The sequence below is a fragment of the Lytechinus pictus genome, chromosome 18 (assembly GCF_037042905.1).
Source record: "Lytechinus pictus isolate F3 Inbred chromosome 18, Lp3.0, whole genome shotgun sequence".
In the NCBI taxonomy this organism is placed as follows: domain Eukaryota; kingdom Metazoa; phylum Echinodermata; class Echinoidea; order Temnopleuroida; family Toxopneustidae; genus Lytechinus; species Lytechinus pictus.
This window is the reverse complement of record NC_087262.1, coordinates 25,537,615-25,557,180: the sequence shown is the minus strand read 5'-3', so window position 1 is coordinate 25,557,180 and position 19,566 is coordinate 25,537,615. Positions and strand designations below refer to the sequence as shown.

General features: G+C 34.1%; 1 long non-coding RNA gene across 1 annotated transcript; it reads right to left on the bottom strand.

Annotated features, from left to right (window-relative positions):
• Positions 1–2,566: 2,566 nt before the first annotated feature.
• On the bottom strand, positions 2,567–17,753 carry LOC129281814 (uncharacterized). The gene is made up of 8 exons (XR_010296524.1): positions 17,667–17,753; positions 16,821–16,984; positions 15,164–15,220; positions 14,502–14,589; positions 12,410–12,529; positions 11,546–11,704; positions 10,840–10,942; positions 2,567–3,763 (listed from the first exon to the last, which is right to left on the bottom strand). It is a non-coding gene; the product is annotated as an uncharacterized LOC129281814 (long non-coding RNA).
• Positions 17,754–19,566: the final 1,813 nt, after the last annotated feature.

Genomic DNA, 19,566 nt, shown 5'->3' with positions numbered 1-19,566 from the left:
TAGTAGTAGGAGGAGGAGTTGTCGGAGAAGTACGAGTAGTAGGAGTAGGAGTAGTAGTAGTAGGAGTAGTAGTAGTAGTAGTAGTAGTAGTAGTAGTAGTAGTAGTAGTAGTAGAAGTAGTAGTATAGTAGTAGTAGTAGTAGTAGTAGTAGTAGTAGTAGGAGTAGGAGTACTAGTAGTAGGAGTATAGTAGTAGTAGTAGTAGTAGAAGTAGTAGTAGTAGGAGGAGGAGGAGGAGGAGTTGTCGGAGAAGTACGAGTAGTAGGAGTAGGAGTACTAGTAGTAGGAGTAGTAGTAGTAGTAGTAGTAGTAGTAGTAGAAGTAGTAGTATAGTAGTAGTAGTAGTAGTAGTAGTAGTAGTAGTAGTAGTAGTAGTAGTAGTAGTAGTAGTAGTAGTAGTAAGAAAAACAGTTAGCAGTAGTAGTTAGAAGTCAAGTAACCTCGGATATACGTATAATTATATCAATTTATTGTAATGTGTGTACGTGCGCTGGGGTGTGTTCCAAAAGTGTGGAAGAGAGTAAAAGAAATTCATTTCACATTCTCTCTTGTCATTTTTATGTTATAAATTGCAGAAATGTCCATGAGGGTTCTCAAAACTTGTGTATGATTTCCTAATAGCATCCAGGTCTGCAAAGGAAAATGATCCTCTGAAAGAAAGAATGTTGGTGGGGAGGGGGAAGTAAATATGAAGAAGCGGAGAGTATGGGGATCAAAATGCCATAAAAGAAGGATTTTGCTTTCATTTTGTAACGAGACGATGGCCAACATCTGAATATTTACGGGATTACACGGCACGTTTTCTAACAATGATCAGGTAGGGAGATTAAAAAAGGGGAAAATCCTTAACGATCATTAGCATAACTAGCAGAAAACTGGGAATTACTGAGAAAAATAATAATGTCTTCGCAAGTGGGATTCTTTTTTTCTCGCCAAAGACTTGTGTTCACGGTTTTCCTATAAAATTCATCATCGGTTTTTGTTTCGAGAATTTCCCTGTCACTTTTAGGCATATATTGACTGAGTAGGATTAAGATTCATTTTCTAGTTTTCTAGGGCATCCATTTTTATAAGAAAGGAAAATAATGTTCTTTTCAGACTAGCATTATTACTTATTTCAAATTTCCCTTTTTTTTCATTCTTCCCATAGAATTTCATATTGTCATAATTCATCATCTTTCAGTAAACACCGTGACAAAACCGTTGTATGAATTAATATACCTCTTTGAACAGTAATTTAAGAGTTATATTAAACATCATCTATGTTCCTTCTTGTTTCGTTTTATAAAGGTGATATTTTTTTTCTTTCTGAAACTCCACAGGTTGTTCCATCTTCTAAGACAAAGATATTCCAAGAAAAACAATTTAAAACATACGCCTATCGAAGATATGATGATTTGTGACTGGTGGGGATTTGTTTTACCTGATTGTTAAAAAAGCATGGATGCTTGTAAGCAAGCAACCAGAGGACTGACCGCTTAAGGTCCTCTCCAAAGGACCTGGTAATGAGGATTAATGCCTTACCAAAGGGCACTAGCGCACCAAGTGGGAATCGAACCAGGGTCACCGGAATAGGAACCCCCCACTCTACCGATTGAGCTATCGCGCCTCCTAATGGTGAAAGTAAGCCGACTGTATTTGCATCCTCTTAAATAGTTTTGATAACAACTCAATATCTAACAAAGATAACAATGAAGTATTTCATAGCTTCTTTGACTCTTAATGTAAGAAACGAAAATTTAAAAAGGTAACTTTTCTTAAATGTTATATTTGATGATAACTCAATATCTAACGAAGATAGCACTAAAATAGATTTCAAGTATTGCTCGTTTTCTGCAGTGGTTTGAAATGTGTCATAATAAAAATAACTTTAATATAAATTTTCTAACTATTACCATTATGATATTTACAATCAGCATTTTAGCCACCCTCTTTATCATCATCATCACTATCATCATCACCATCATCATCATCATCGTCATCATCATCACCACCACCATCATCATCATCATCATCATCACCACCACCACCATAATCATCATCATCACCACCACCACCACAACCATCATTATCATCATCATCATCATCGTCATCGTCATCAACGTCATTATCGTCATCATCATCATCATCATCATCACCATCATCATCACCACCACGAACATCATCATCATCATCATCATCATCATCATCAACATCATCATCATCATCACCATCATCACCACCACCACCTACAACAACATCATCATCGTCATCATCGTCATCATCATTATCACCATCATCACCACCACGAACATCATCATCATCAACATCATCATCATCATCACCATCATCACCACCACCACCTACAACAACATCATCATCGTCATCATCGTCATCATCATTATCACCATCATCACCACCACCAACATCATCATCATCATCATCAACATCAACATCATCATCACCATCACCATCACCACCACCACCACCACAATCGCAATCACCATCATCATTGTTATCATCACAATTAACGATGATTGACTCTTTTATTATTTAAGATTGAAAAAGAAAACACAAATTAGTCATATTTACATTTATTCATTACAAGGAAGATAGGTTTAATGATACACAATCTACATTATCTTCATCGAATCAAAACATGGAACTCATATTTCGTTATTTTCTCATCAGCCAGTTTCGACACAACTTCGGTGTCTTACTTGTTAAATTTTACTATGAGTTCTTCATATCCAACTGAAGTAGCCCTATAAAAGAGATTTGTCACACATATTTTCCTGATATACATGATACGAAATAAGAAATAAAACAAGTACGCTTCGCTTTTAAAAATAACCTCCGATTGAACACCTTTGAAATCCACGAAACTCATTTTACCATTATCAGTAACATGAGAAAACACAATATCCGACAGAAAAGGTAATAATGATCTTATTATTCCCAATATAGTTTTGTTACTTCAAATTGAAGTATATTATCACTTTCTTGTTTATTACAGTACTATGAGAAGATCTTTTGAGTGTATTTCGATCGCACTACCACCGAACACATCACAAGCAAGAGCGAGCTCGGGGATAATTTTGATGGGAGGGGGGGGGGTCAAGGCAGTGGTGGATCAAGGCGCCAAACAATGATATTACCGCCAACCAGAAGACCATGAAAGGAATGTATTTTGACCATTCTATGTTCTGGGTCGAAAATAACTCCAAGCAATGTCCGAAGTGAGTATTTCTTGATCATATCTGGCCTTTTCCGAGTCACTTCGAACCTCATTTTGACCCAGAATAAACAGTTGCCAAAACGGACTGATTTCCATAATTATACAATTTGACCTGAATTTTTTTTCAGAGGGTGTCACTTTACATAGAATCACAAGTCGTTACTCAGACCATAGAGAACCAGTAATGGATCCAGGAGGGGGGGGGGCAGATACGACCCGTACCCCTTTTTGAGAGCCATTATCAAAATTTTAATGTAAAATGCCGTTTTTACACAAGAGTGCCCCCCTTGAAAGTCACAACATATATTTTTAATGAAACACAGGTGAGGCTTTTTTTTTTCTTTCTTTTTTGCTTTTCAAATTATACATGGACGAAATGAACTTCATTTTGGGGGTGAAAACCTTTTCTTATTTTTTTGCATGTCAATTTTCCCTTGGGAAAATGTGCCCTCCCCCCCTTGGAATATCCTGGATCCGCCCCTGTAGAGGACCCAGACAAGCAACCGGGGAGCCTTCAGTAGCTGAACATCATAGATTCTTCCAGATCTGTGGTGACACACAAAATAAAAATAAAATAGCATAAATCATTTGCCACGGGATACATTTTGAAGTTGAAGTTATGTTTTCAAAAATGCAACTCCAGAATTCAAACACAACTTGATTTCCAATCAATTAACTCGCATAACAGGGACTTGTGATTGATTTTTAGAGTTACAGTTAAAGGACAAGTCCACCCCAACAAAAAGTGGATTTGAATAAAAAGAGAAAAATCCAACAAACATAACACTGAAAATTTCGTCAAATCGAATGTGAAATAAGAAAGTTATGGCCTTTTAAAGTTTCGCTTAATTTCACAAAACAGTTATATGCACATCCTGGTTGGTATGCAAATGAGGGGACTGATGACGTCACCCACTCACTATTTCTTTTGTATTCCACTATATGAAATATTTTGATTTTCTCCCCCTTGTCATGTGAAATCGAGATTATTCCTCCCTGAACATGTGGAATTAACATTGTTTAACATTATGTGGTTCAGTCAAGTTCTACATTATTGTCAATTCTGTAAAATTTCAAATATTGTATAATTCAAACAATAAATAACAAAAGAAATAGTGAGTGATGGACATCATCGACTCTCTCATTTGCATTTCACTGAGTTGTGCATATAACTGTTTTGATTAAAAAAAAAGTGCGAAATTTTAAAATGTCACAACTTTCTTATTTTACATCCGATTTTGATTAAATTGTCAGCATCATGCTTGTTAAATTTTTCTCTATTGATTGAAATCAACATTTTTCTGGGGGGGGGGGGGGGACTTGACCTTTAGCACAACTCTTCTGCAACGGCCCCTGAAATAATACAACCTTTGTTTTATTTTTCAGGTTATGCATTCTTGAATCAAATAAATGGAAAATGACTAGATGAAATCATTGCATTATTTCACAAATCGGTTGGCATCTATCTTTTCTAGATAAGCAGGCACACACCCTTTCAAAACAACATTTAACTGATTAAACTGTTTTTTAGGGTAAATATAAATATTTGGTAACTAGCATAGTTCGTCATAGGTCATTTGTAAAACTAAAACACCTCGGCACCGCTATGTGCCAATGTCAGTGAAGTTTTAATGTTATAATGAAAAAAAGAAAGAAACCTAACATAATATCGAGTGCAGTCACTGTACAATCAGCTAAAAGGCCAAGTTTAGAATGAAATCTTCACGTGCCACGTTTAGATGAGATCAATCATAATCAATTGAGACGGAAACTTCATAAATGGACGCCTATATTTTTTAGCAAAATATGTGAATAAAACACCTTAAAAACACATAATTAATCAAAGGCGACACTTATTTCGGCGGTTGCCTGAAGGCCCCATGAAATGGAGGGTAGAGATGGAGGTAACCTGCTCTAGACCACCAGGCATATACACATCCGGTATGAATACCATTACCATTCACTATCAAACTGACTGTGCTATTGGTTGTGTGAGAGAGAAATAGAGAGTGATGAGAGAGAAAAGGAGAGGAGAAAAAGGGAAGGAGAAATAGAGAGAGGGAGGAGAGAGGGGGGGGGGTACTCTTTTGCCCATTTGCAAATGCTCGTGCACACAACAGCGTGCTATCAATCTCGCAAAAAGACAATACACCCGACAACAGCACCGGCGTTTTTAATACCACAATGGGCTGTAAATGGCGTGCGATGAAATTCTATGTGATGATAAAAATCTAATTTTTCCACACTCCTCTCCCCCCTCTATTCGCCCCCTTCAGAAAAGCTGCTACATCGACCTGGCGTATGTTACTTACCATCCCATCTTCGGCACTCGTGTATTTTACCGTTATGTTGTAGAGTGGTGTGTATTACACATTACAAAGACGCGTATCAATCTTCCCCGTTATTCCCCAGGATGGTTTACTATCCCCTCATCTTTTCTTTTTAAGGGTTTAGAAAGTTTGACGTACGCTGACAGGCTGAGGATTTAGACGTGCGTTGAATGCGCTCATCAAAATGCCTGGGTGAATCGAGGACACGCTATGAAGGAAATCTGTATGGCCTGGGTTATGAATATTACATGAACCGTGGGATTTCATTTTATTAAGATAATGATGTTAAATGGTACCAGGCTAGAAAAGAGAGAGAGAGAGAGAAGAAGAGAGACCTTTTAAACGCTTTTATTTTTTCGCAAGGGAATGCCTTTGTATTTCCCCTTAATGTAAATCAAGCCATTTTAAGACAACTATGTAGGAAATGTTTTTCTCTCTACGGGATAATTGCATTATAATTATTCATTTATGGATATTATAAATCTGTTTTTGTCCTTACCATCTATCCTTAAAAGCTGTTCACCTTTGTAAAAAACCATAAACTATAAACTATATTTATAAATGAATATCTTTCAAGAGGAACTGAAACATATTAATGTTGATAATAAAGTTAATGATAACATCTTCATAATGTTTCACCATTTTACATTGTAGGAAAGAAATTGCGCAATATAAATTTGAAAACATGTAAAATATTAATATTCATGTTTCTTTACACAAAAAAAATAGCATATTGTTTCAGCCTGTAACAACAAGTTGCTTAAACTTTTTTGTAATTGTTTAAACCTTTTAAATAACTTGTTTAAAAATTTCAAACAGTTGTTTATTATTTAAAACAGTTTAAACAATAGTTGTTAAGTGACGGGCTTAAGCAACGTGCTTGATTAACGTGCTTAATGTTTTAAACAGGGTGTACAGTGTAATGTACAAATGTTGAAGTATTAGAATTTAGAATGAAGGGGAAAATTGAAATAATCGAAAAATTATGATCAACTACAAACTGAAAAATGAAGTAACGTAGGAGAAGGGGGAAAAGTAAAACTACAAATTATATGATAGGCTGAAAATTTACTTCTCTTAATTTTGATTTTCGCTTGGAATATTATAGTGGAAAGATGTAAGACGAAACAGATTTAGATGTATGCAAATTCATTGTATTTCTTACTCATATAGAGGAAGGATGTCACGTATACGCATCGATGAAAATGTAGAAAGGGGAAATACAAAGGTATTTTGAAGAAATACCCCTTTGACATTATCCGATTGACGTATTTATTCTCAGTAAAAACCGAAAACAAACCAAACTCATTATCAAGATAAATAGGATGGTATTATTGCTGATTAATGGTTATGAAAACGGTAATGAGAAAAGAACCAAGAAAAAATTCGAAGATGATAAAGTTCTAACAGCTAAATGCATTGAAAAGAACACAATTTTAATGCAAAGACGAATATCTTTCCAAAGGAATTGTCAAGATGCATGCGTAGTCTACTATACACACCCGATGAGTCACACGAAGCCAAGATGATTATGAAGATGAAAGTAATAAAGAAAACTAAGAGAACAAGAAAGTCAATAAGATATTAGTTTCTCCTCAATCATTCATTATTAATTCCCCCTGTCTTTGATTTTTGTTAGCGATCTTTTTAAAGAGTGGAACGCAGTGAAAACCACCTGCTTTCACAGGAAATATCGGATAGTGGAACGGAACCTTGGAGTTTGAAGAGCGAGGGGTATACCTCTTACCCCCTGGCCCCTCTACAAGAGCAGATGATTTCTGGAAGATGGGACTGGTGGTGATGGATTCTATTAAGAAGGGGAGACGGAGAGGTAGGAGGAGAGAAAGTGAGTGTGTTTGAGAGATGAAGACAGACGGACAAATACACACATGACTGTAAAAAGCATTGGGTAACATTTTAATTAGCATGAGTGTTATTGTGTCCAACCAATTTTGGGCAGTATTTGACCCAATGCGGGAAGCATATTTTCCAGTATAAGATTAAATTAAGCAGCACTTACTTTAGAATATATATATACCAGCTTGGCGTTTACCAGCAAAAATGCTGTCCTGCCGAGTTCCTACGGGAGTTACCATAAACAGAAACAGAATGGGCAAAAAAAAAATCATCACACTGGATAAATAAAAATGCCCAAAAGAAATACCCAATGTTAGTTGGACACATATTTACCCTCATGGAGCACTTTTACCCAATATTTTTTAGAGTGCACATGTACGTCCAATGTCGCAAAATCTTCATCGACCCTCTTTGATTAAGAACAATGATTATTTATTTTGAAATTTTTAAGCTTGATGCACGTAGATATTAAATTGACGAATACAATTTAGGTTTTCTCTTTCAAAGTAATATTGTGTTTTAATCAGATCTGATACGTGATATAACGGAAATTTGTTATCGAATACGATAACATAACAATTTAAACTACGTACTGCTTATATACCTGGGGCTCGCTTCATAATAAACTGTTTAATACGGATTTGCAATGACAGCTTAACTCTATTTAACCCCTTCAATTATTTTGATTGGCTGATAGTAAAATAGTTGTATAATTTAGGCATTCGTTGTTGTGACGAGTATTTATGGAACGGGACCCATGTTTGTTTTCTGAAATAAGATTTTTAACCAGGGGAAGGGACATCTCCGCCCCTGAGAACCCGTCAATTGTAAGTGTTCAAGTACTTTTAATGTCATGAAAAATGCTACTACTTTTAATGAAAATACAACAACAGCAAAGGACTGCTCTTCAGGTTTTCAAGAATACTAAAAACACGACCACTGGGCCAAATATTGACCTGTTGTTCCATACATGCATTCCTGTGTCCAGTACATGTGACTCACATAAAACAGTGTTGATTTCTGACCAGGCATTTCGTTATGAAATATTATATTGTATATAAGCTGCATTAAGAAACAAAAATCGAATTCCCTTTGGGGCTTTTCGATCTCATGACCAGAACACACTTTATCTCAGTCTAAGGAAGTTATAAGGTGCAATTTGCCTTGACTTGATATTGGAAATTGCACGATCAGATGGTCAATATGTCTTTAGGGTATATAAATGGAAAAATGCGAACATCGTTTAATAAAAAAACGGCAAACGAGATTTGCAGAAAAGGGCTAATAAATATTAAGAAGGATAAATTGGACATGACAGAGAACATTTCAATCTCATGCTGGTTGCGCGTGATAAAGCACGTAGAATGGCGAATATTAGCCAACATTTCTGGCGTGTGTCGCCCGATCGCCCCGGGATAAGAATGGAAGTAAGTCGCTGATTTTCAGCGCGATAAATTGTCATGTATCTCGCACAATGGTTTAGAGAGCGGAGGCAAGAAAGTAAATAGGAAAGACGACAGATATCATGAATATGGCAAGTGTTCTCAGTAACAATTGCGGAAGCTGTCGGCAGTGGTTGGGCTCTATGTCATAACGGATTTCATAATAGCTTCATCAGGGCATTATGCATGTTAGGCAATAATTCTTTCTGTGGTTTCAGGTCAAGCATAATTATTTCCATGATTTCTTAGGGACCTTTTCCTGAATAAAGAAAATCAACGATTTATAAACTACATAGCGATGATGTTCAATTCTATTTAAAAAAAAAAGTATATAAACACCGACTGGAAATGAAAAAGATACCAATTGGAATCACAAAATAAACTTCAAGGGAATTTTTTTAGCACAATGACGTACTGATTGGGGAGATGGGGGGGGGGGGCATGGATCCCCACAATTCTCAAAACAAAGAAAAAAGGAGGAAAAGGTGTGAAATATGATGTTCAGAATACTACATGTATGTCAAAATCTGTCACTAAAAATATATTTTTATATTAAAAAAAGTAAACAAAAAATGCTAGATCGGCTTGCCCTCTTGCAGGTTTTATTTTTGTCGCATGTCAGGCCCCCTTATTTGACTTCAGCGTAATAATAATTTACACCAGTGCCCACTTACATAAAAGCGTGCAGTACCATAGCTGTATGTTGCATACTACCTGATTTTCATACAAAATTTATATCATAAAATTTTCTATCTTTGTATACAGTGCGTCCCAGAAAAAACGAAACCGAGATTTAGCGATGATTTATCATAACTTAATCATAAATAAAATACACAAATGACCTACCAATGTAAAGCTTAGAATCTCCTCTTTCATCTGGTATTACTTAGATTATTCCTCATTCACGCATGATTGAGCAAAAACAATTCGAAGAAAGGATGCCAAAAACTCATTTGGCGGGGGGTATCTGAATTTCACAAAGAAAATCACATGACTAAAAAGTTCAATATCTTCTCTTTTCTCTGATACCTAAATCAAAGAAAATGGTCAAGTAGTGAAAAAGTTATGATCCCTCGAAACAATGCTTGTATTTCCATAATTTCATTAAATAAAAGTGTTTTCACCGGTTTCCCACCGAAGCTATCGCACGGTAACAAAAGACTTAATGCATGGCTGATCGTCAACAAAACGGAGTGTCGAGTGAGTTTGAACGCTAGCCTGTAAAACCTCTTCATTTTATGAAATTATTGAAATTCAAGCCTTATTTCAAATAACCTGAACTTTGTTATTTCTTGACCATTTTCTGTGATTGAGGTATCAAATTAAAGAGCAGATATTGAACTTTTTAAAAATTAGGTTTTCTTTTCAAAACCCAGATACGGCCCGCCAAGTGACTTTTTGGTATCCCCTTTTCAAATTGTTTTTGCTCGGTCATGCGTGAATGAGAAATAATCTAAGTAATTTCAGATGAAAGAGGAGATTCTTAGCTTTAAAATGGTAGGTCATTTGTCTATTGTATTTGCGATTAAGTTATGATAAATCATCGATAAATCTCGGTTTCGTTTTTTGTGGGACGCACTGTATAGGCCATTGACAGACTTTATTGTACTTTATTTCATTTGCAAAAGAATAATCGCAGGTGTTTCATAATACTACTGAAGAAAAAATATCAGTTTATTATCTATCAAATTATCTTGGATATAATATATGAGTCCCAACGACACGCTTTCTGTACTATAGCGGTAACGAACCGCGCATGTCAAACTTAATGAAGCGAATAGCAACCGACACATTTAGATGCAATTTACACGCGTTCATTATGGTACAGCGGCGCCCGCCAATTAGGAGGTAGAAAACAATGACCACTTGCTGTTAATCAAGTTTAATGCTAGGCCATCGTTTTGGACATTGTTTACTATAGCTGATGACACTGTAGAATTTGACCTTATTTATACATGTGTGTCGAAAAAAGAGGAAAATGTCTTATACCTACACAGAATATCTATATATTATTGCAATCCTGTCCAATCCTGCCCAACTCTACAGAAGTCCAGATCAATCCAGAATTACGGCACCCTCTCCATGCATTTATTTCCCTGTTATAAATAAACATAATTAAAGAAGAGTGATAACAGTCAGTGTTTATATATAAAAAAATATATAAATGAGCCTATAAGAATATAATGAACAGAACTATAAATGGCTATATCATCTTAATTTTAAAGTATAATCATTTTAATCAAGTTGCACAGTGTCGACACATAGTGTATCAGGGAATATTTCGGAAGGGCTGCATCGCATTTGCATTCGATTCAAATACTGAAAATTTTTATTTGATACGTGATATTTATTTGATACGTGAAAATTCAATCATGAACTATGTTTGTTTATTGCTGATTTTCCCATTAAAATACACATACCTTCCCTTTTAACATTCAGGGGTAGTTGCAACTCAACTTTTAATAGTTAAAGTGTAAAGAGGTTTTCATTATACTGTTGTCCATGATGCTTTTAGTGAAATTATGCATTTCGCTTTCAATTCGATTCAATTCAATACAATTAATCATAACTTTAATTTTTAAAAAATTCCCATAATAGATATAAATGATATAGCAATAGTTCTTTGATTTTTTTTTCAAAACAGGTACAGAGATTGGTAATCATACAACGATAAAACAGCAGTGCGGATCCTTGCTCACGGGCATAAGAGTGTCGTGCCGGGAATCGAACCCGGGACTTCCATGGTGTAGTCGTGTGCTTTAGACCACTCGGCCACGGAACCTCTTTGATTGATGACTTCATGTCTATTCCCTCAACGACCAATACATCCCGGTATACGATAGTGAATCTCTTCCATGCTGTAAAATGATGATAATAATAATTAGAAATTCAATGAATGCATGATATTCAAAAAGAAAGAAAGAATAATGATAAATGATATATTGAAATTAGTGACGACTGTTCTGAAAAATAATTTTGAGACGCGTCACTTAGAAAACGCAATAGAAGCCACCTTTATTTTATTCCTTTGTGATATTGCAATATATTTCTGTCCCATTTCTTTATATTTTATAAATGGCCATCAACATCCCCTTCTGTCTCAACAGTCAAAAGCTTTACCATCATTACGAAAGGGTAACCACAATGGTATTGATAATAATTTACTAATTATAATAATTGTACATTCATAACACATTTTCTATACAGACATATTCAACTGAACGTTGATCAAATAGTTTAGTGATGAACACGGAATTAGAGCTTCGACAATAAATCTAATTAACGTTATTTACCCCCGAACAATGAAATATATCGCTGTTTCCAGGAAGATGAGACTGAATAAAATATAGAATATTTTTGTTCCCTTTATTATTTTTTTTACATATTCGCGACTTGATTACTACTTAAACCTTTGTTCACTTTATTTTTCAACATATTTGTGACTTGATTACTATTTAAACTAGACATGATATCATCTTAAGAATGAACAGTCATTCCCTTCATAAGTGTGGTACGTATTAAAAAGGGTCTACTTATCATAAAGTTATACTATAATGTCTAACTTTGTCATTTATCCTCGTATATGCTTGTATATAGATGCAGAAAGACGACGTGATATGATGAAGAAATCCACGTAGGTATCATGGTTGCCATGGTAACACCTCATCGAACATGCATTTTATCTATGTTGAAGATAAACATAACCCGGGAAAGAAAAAAAAATATCCATATTTCAAAATTCACCCATCGTATCATGTCAATTATCCACAAGAACTAGTATACATACACATGTGTATTGGAAATATCGTTGAGTGTACGTTTTCAGCAGGCTACGTCTACTAAAAAGAAGGTATAATTTTTTTCAGGGAATTCGATAATATAGGCAATTACATAATATACAAAATGTGAATTAGATAGAAATAATACCGGGATTTCAGTAGTCCTACAAAATGTATAGGCCTTTATAATATCACAAAATGAATCATATCGAATAAATGGAAACACTTACAACGCACTTTAATTATTCATTAACAGACCTTTTGCGGAGCTGACATTTATATAAAAGTAAAACTCGATGAATAATTCATTGCATATACAGTTAGTTTCGAAAAAAACAATATTCCAACGATATTTCAGGCAACTCAACCTTGGTGTGCTTAAGTGTATTTACTCAATCAAAATTGGAGATTGAAAGACGTTATTTTTACTTTCCGAAAAACCATGAATAATATTTGATATAATTATGAAAACGCTTGTGAATCTGTGCAATCTTGACTCCATAATGCTTATAAGACATTGATATTGTGGATTGATTTTAAGGCTAATGGTTGTATTAAGGCAATTTTGAGTTTTAAAGAAAACTATTATAAATATTGTAACTTTATATATATTTCTCCACGTGCGAAATCACTGGCTGTGATATAAATCTCAGTTCACTATTGCATGGCGAATAGAATATTTGGTTTGACTTTTATTATGTATATTTCTTCCATTTCTAACCCGAGGTAAATACAACTCGGTGATTTATCATTGCCAGAATATCAAACTATTTGCATTTTAAAATTAGTATTTTCACCAACAACCAAAATCAGCAACCCATCATCCATGCTAAACTGATCTTGTATTCATTATTTTTCAAATTGTATTCATCTCAACAGCTAAATTATTTGCCTACGTCAATTGCCAGTGCCTTTCAACGAAGTATTGTCTGAATAGGTATCTATTGCCTCTCATTTACAATTTAATTTCCTCTTATAAATGGCGCAAATAGCATTGATACTTCTGATTTCAATGTGTTTGGTGTCTATTAAGGACTACGCCGTCGCGCTATTAATTTGTTTCATTGGACGGGCTGCGCGTTTCTCTATTTTCAATTTCCGGACTTAATTTATCACACGCGGGACTACGCACTTCGATTGAGCGATCGTCTGCGGTTTTTGACTATCAGATACAGCATTAGGCGAAAAGCCAGGGTCAGTCAAAAAAAATGGCGATGAATACCATCTCTAAAATCAATCGGTGCATTTTTGTCCTCATTTTGTATCTTTCATTTCACCTCAAATTTGTGATTATTTACTTTGTTGTAATTCATTACCTCATCCAAAACGTCTCGCCTATAGGAGCATTACATGAAAGTGAATTGTATAAACAACATTAATGTAGACGAATGGATGGGACATAGAGTTTCGAATTTTCCATTCTCACTATATATATGCTTATGATCTCTAATACATTTATTCTATTTTGGGAATATTTAAAAACAATTTCATCATTTCAAATGCATAATTGTCATCATCATTATTAAAATCACTACTATCATATTATTGTAGGTATTGTTATTGTTGGTACTATTATTATTATCAGCATGATGATGATCATCATCATGATGATGATGATCATGATGATGATCATCATCATAGTCGTAGTAGTATAGTAGTATCATTAGCAGTATATTATTCTACTACTACTACTACTACTACTACCACTAATACTACTACTACTACTACTACTACTACTACTACTACTACTAGTACTACTACTACTACTACTACTACTACTACTACTACTACTACTAAACATAGGACCACTGCTACCATACAATATATTATTCGGATTATTATTTCGCTGCATCCAATAAAAACAGTTTATCTGTACCTTAGATAAATATGAATAATTAGGGCATCAATTCGACGAGGTCATCAAATAATCTTAGCTGACACCTTAAGTTTATCATGATGAATATCTGCAAAAGGAATCAGATATTGAGAGGAATTAAGAAGAATGAAATCACAAGTAAAGTGAATTATTGCATTAATGGAAATGTATAATGATTTCTTTTATATACAAGAATATAGACTTATTACAGTTCAATGATAAATTACTAAAGTGAAATTTTCACCTCAAAATATTATTTTTGTTTCAGTTTAATATCTTTGCTTCAATTCTCACTGCACCTTATCAGTCGTGAACACAAGCCTCATGACAATGATATTTTACCAATTCGTATCCTTCGTATACAAAATGATAACACAACTAATGTACATTTTGTTTAAATCTGTAACTCCTTCATGGAGATTTATTAGAACTTAATTTGGTCTAAGCATAAATATCAACGCAAAATTTTTTATTTTTTGTCAGTACCCAATTTGTGTATTTAACAACGAGAGATGTCTTACTTAGCGTACTCCGGCATGCCCGGGTAGACTCTAACAGCTATGGACATTACACTTTTCAGCGATGGTTTCATAAATCTCTAAATACATATTCCTATATCATATTTCACCCCTAATCCCTCCAACAAGCTTTCTTAATCTCACCCAGCTGTCCACGGAAGAAGCTCTCAACCAGACACCACTAATCCTTAATCCACCAATCTATAAGAAGAAATATAATAGACAATAGAGAAAAGAAAATAAAAAAAATGAATTAATAAAACCATCAAAATGATTTTGGCAGGGCTGTATAACCTACTCCAGAAATCAATGCTGATACTATTTTGAACCACTTTTCCATGTTTGCGGTTGCGCAATAAGGTCGTGCAGGGGAAGTCAATTCATAGCAATGATGGCATATGCATGATGGTGGAATATACTCTTCTAACAGGAAGAATGGTATATCTCCTTATAAACATGATCCCATATCATCTTATACAGATCTTTTTAAGACGATGAAAATGAAATCAACAGACATTTGATGTGTCATTGCTCCCTTTCCTTTTATTTGTTTTTCTTCTTTTTGCTATCTTTATCTTCTCCTTCTTCTTCTTCCTCCTCTTCTTCTACTTCTTAACCTTCTTCATTATTCCACCTTCTTTATCTTCATCAGTATAATTTATTTGCAATTATTTCAATAAGGACGGTTCTATAGATAATCATAAGGATTTTGTTATTCAGCAACGCAGTGTGTGCCGTGGGCCTATCAAGAGTCCAGTCAACTCGACCTCATAAACCAAAGCAAATAAACGATTGGCTGTAAAAGGTCTGACCACGTGACTGTTTCCCCATGACGCCAATGGTGGTATAAATAATCAGGAATCCGTGTAAGTGTCAAGGTGTAAAGCTTAAAATACCCATTCTTCTCCTGTATATCATGCCCCTGGCCAAACCAATGATCATCTCCTTAACTTTTATCTGCTCTCGTTGTCATTATCATTCAGATACGGTCATTTTGCAAGTATAAAAAGCCAATCTAAAAAATACGTGATCACCCGTCCATTATGTGTGAATGCACAAAAGGAGTAAAATGCTGATAACTCATTGTTGACGCACCATGAAAATCACAGAGGGAGGCCAGTGGTGGTAGTGATGACCTTTTTTTCCAATTGTAAATATTAAAGGGACATTGCATTTATGCACCATTTCAAACACTTATATTGTATTGTACGTGTATTTCGGAGCCATTAAATGACCAAATACGATAGAGTCATAAGAATGAAAGCTACTAAGTATGAATCACCTTGATGAAGTTGTTGAATCTATAAACCGATATCTATGGCGACATCCTTTTCTGATCCACAATTCTCCTATCAGTTGGGTTATAAATGGCCTATATCTTCAAAATCAGTTCCTGGAATTTTGAAAGATGTGACATTGCCAAGTCTAAGCTAGCCATTTACCATGTTGACGATAATTAGCTTTATCCACTTTATCTTCTTTATTTCAATGGGCATGTCAAGAGTTCAATTAAATTAGTTAAATTCATATGAACACCTATTATTCCTAAGTTACGTCAACAAACTGGCATCACAATATTAAATCACCTTTTATTTATAATCTTTTTTTTTGTTTTGCTTTTATTCAAACAAAAGTCAATATTTCTAACACAATTCATAAAAATATGAGCTTTTAATTTACTACGTACATTGTACATGTGTTCACTGTTGCATTTGTCATACCCTAGTACCAACATAGATGCAATTATTAAATGTATAATTATATGGTAATTTCTAAGTGTACTTATTTTAAGCAAACTCACCATTTTTTTTTCTTAATCACGCCATGTTCATTTGTGTTGAACCCAAACGTTGAACCCACATCCATTGATGTCATCCCGTTCTTCTTACGTGATATACAGTGATACACATCTCAGTCTTGATGCGGTAGATGTCCACATAAATTTAGTTCAGTTTTATCATCGTCCTGTAATGATAAAAAGAAATTATCAATTTTTAATAAAATATATATACATGCTCAATAAAGCCAAGTATTACATATTTGCCCTCGGAATCACTTTATACATTTGCAAGAAATTACCATACTAGTTTTTTTAATTCAAGGCAGGGGACACTCCCCTTTTCGTGAAATGTTGCAATTTTAAATGTTGCCGTTTTATTGTTGCTTTCAGTAATTTGGATCTGTTTTATAAATTATTTGTAATGATTTATATTTATTCTTTTATTTCATTAAATTATAATGATTGTATTAAGATCATTAAAATATGTATAAATATATGCGCTGTTGCCTGTTGGGTGTCGAATACTTAAGTACATTTCTTCACGAAATTAAATATTGGCCATGAAAAGACTTAAATTATGATGAAGGTCATTATTTTGCAATTACATAAATAGGAAAACAAGAAATTGCCAGATTCAATTTTACACAATACCTTGCGGTCATGAAAAAAACACTCTTGATCATTCTAAAGACGAGTTGGCATTTAAATGTGATAAATCTCAAGCAAATACACAATCAATAGAGTATAGATACATCAAACTAGTTTTGCTAAAACTTTGTCTATTTGCCTGCTTTCACCTTTAAAAAAATCTTATTTGTGAAGGCATTAGTAATACAAATAGTCGTTGTGTCACGTGATAAGCCTTACCCATCTTGCCATGCAGTTGGTGATACACTATCCATGCTTGAATCGGGAAATATAACTTATTATCCCCCGTAAGACGTAGTTTCACCTGTAGTATAAAAAGAATGAGGACACATTTTATTTACCACTAACTGATTAACGAATGATATCAAATATGGATTTAAAGCAGTTATCATTAATCTATTAATTTGTCACCATATCCTGTTGTTGAGTCTGTATGTTTAACTAAAGAATAGTAAAATTATGTAATCTGTGACAATATCTACATCAGCATAAGATATCAAACACTAAAACCTCTAACATCCGTCAGATAATTCTGGATATAATTGTTCTTTATTTGCTCATCTTACATGTTTTGTTCTTTTATCCAAAACATAATTGCTATTAGGGGTGATTTCTAAGTACTAAAAATATCAACCGGTAAACACTTTGAAGTAATATATTCGCATTATTTTTACACAATGAATTTACATGTAATGCCATTCTTCTCATTCTTCCTCTCTTTCCCGCTCTCTCCATTTTCGAACTTCTTCCCTCTTTATTTCCCTTTCCTCTCTCACTTTCTTTATGTTTTCTTTATCTTTTCTTGGATATCAGTCTCTATATTCATTGTCAAAATATCTATCCGAATGATTCCTATGTTTATTGTGTATATTTGTATATAATTTACAAGTTGTTTCTTTTTTCTTTTTTTTTCTTTTTGACGAAATACTATTTTGTTTTTGTTTATTTGCTTATATTCCTTGCATTGTATATTTGTCTTGTATCATTTTGTACTTCTTGTTATGAACAAAATGCTGGCAATTGCCAGTGAAGTTCTAATAAATTCAATTCAATTCAATTCATGTAAATATCCTGGATATGCGTGCAAAATGATACTTGGGAAGAATATTTGATAATATTGATTCGCTCAACTCATAATTAAGTAGTGCTTATATAAATCTTCGTTTCTTTTATTTTTCTTTCTTGTTTATGGGGGAATACTCAAGCTATTTATTTGTTTGTTTCGTTGAGATCTTGTTCTCTCCTGATATTGAAAATTAAGTCATATTATACAATAAAAACGATGAATTATTTCAAGTTATTATATAGAATTAATTAATTCGCTATGTATAGCACTCGCTTTGAAAATTGAAGAACGAACAAAATGATTTTTTTTTTCCAAAAGTAAATTCATATTAATCAAATTTCTGTAGTTAACTTTTATTTAAAATGAAGTTATTTCACAGATTGTAATTTTGTTATATGAATATATTTTCATTTACTTCTTTCTGAACCAGGTGCATTTGCGATTTAAGGAACTAACGAAAAATGCATTATTGGCAGTAATAAGTGACGAATGTTAGAATTCGAAGATAAACATATCATAAACATCAAGCTTAGAAGGGCGTCAAATTTCCCCCATCTTGTTTAAAGCAGCCAATTCATGGAATCACCCGGATATGACACGACAGATAACCAACCAATACCACACAAGAACATGTGTGGTAACAGGTTTGGGGGAACATGGTATCAGATCAAGAATAAAAAGTAATTTCTCACATTCACAGAGCGTGAGAATACCAAGAAAATAAACATAGCCGGAGCCTGAGGCGTGGGTGGCGGAAAGGGCCCCGGGGGATAATAACCAAAATTGGGAGCGGCGGTAGATTTCGTTTTATCATTAGTTTTCCCGCCTAAAACCTTCTAATGTATCGTGATCTATTTCCTTTCAGAAAGATTTGGGTGGGAAATATATTTCAATGAAATATCATAAGAACATATTTTTGTCATGATGTGTGCATTTATCCTTCCGTTGAAATGTGTAAGGTACGTTTTAAATACATGTATATTTTATCGCTCCATTATTCTAAAGATAACGATTCGAACTCCCTTATTTGCAGTAATGAATTTCATTTTATTA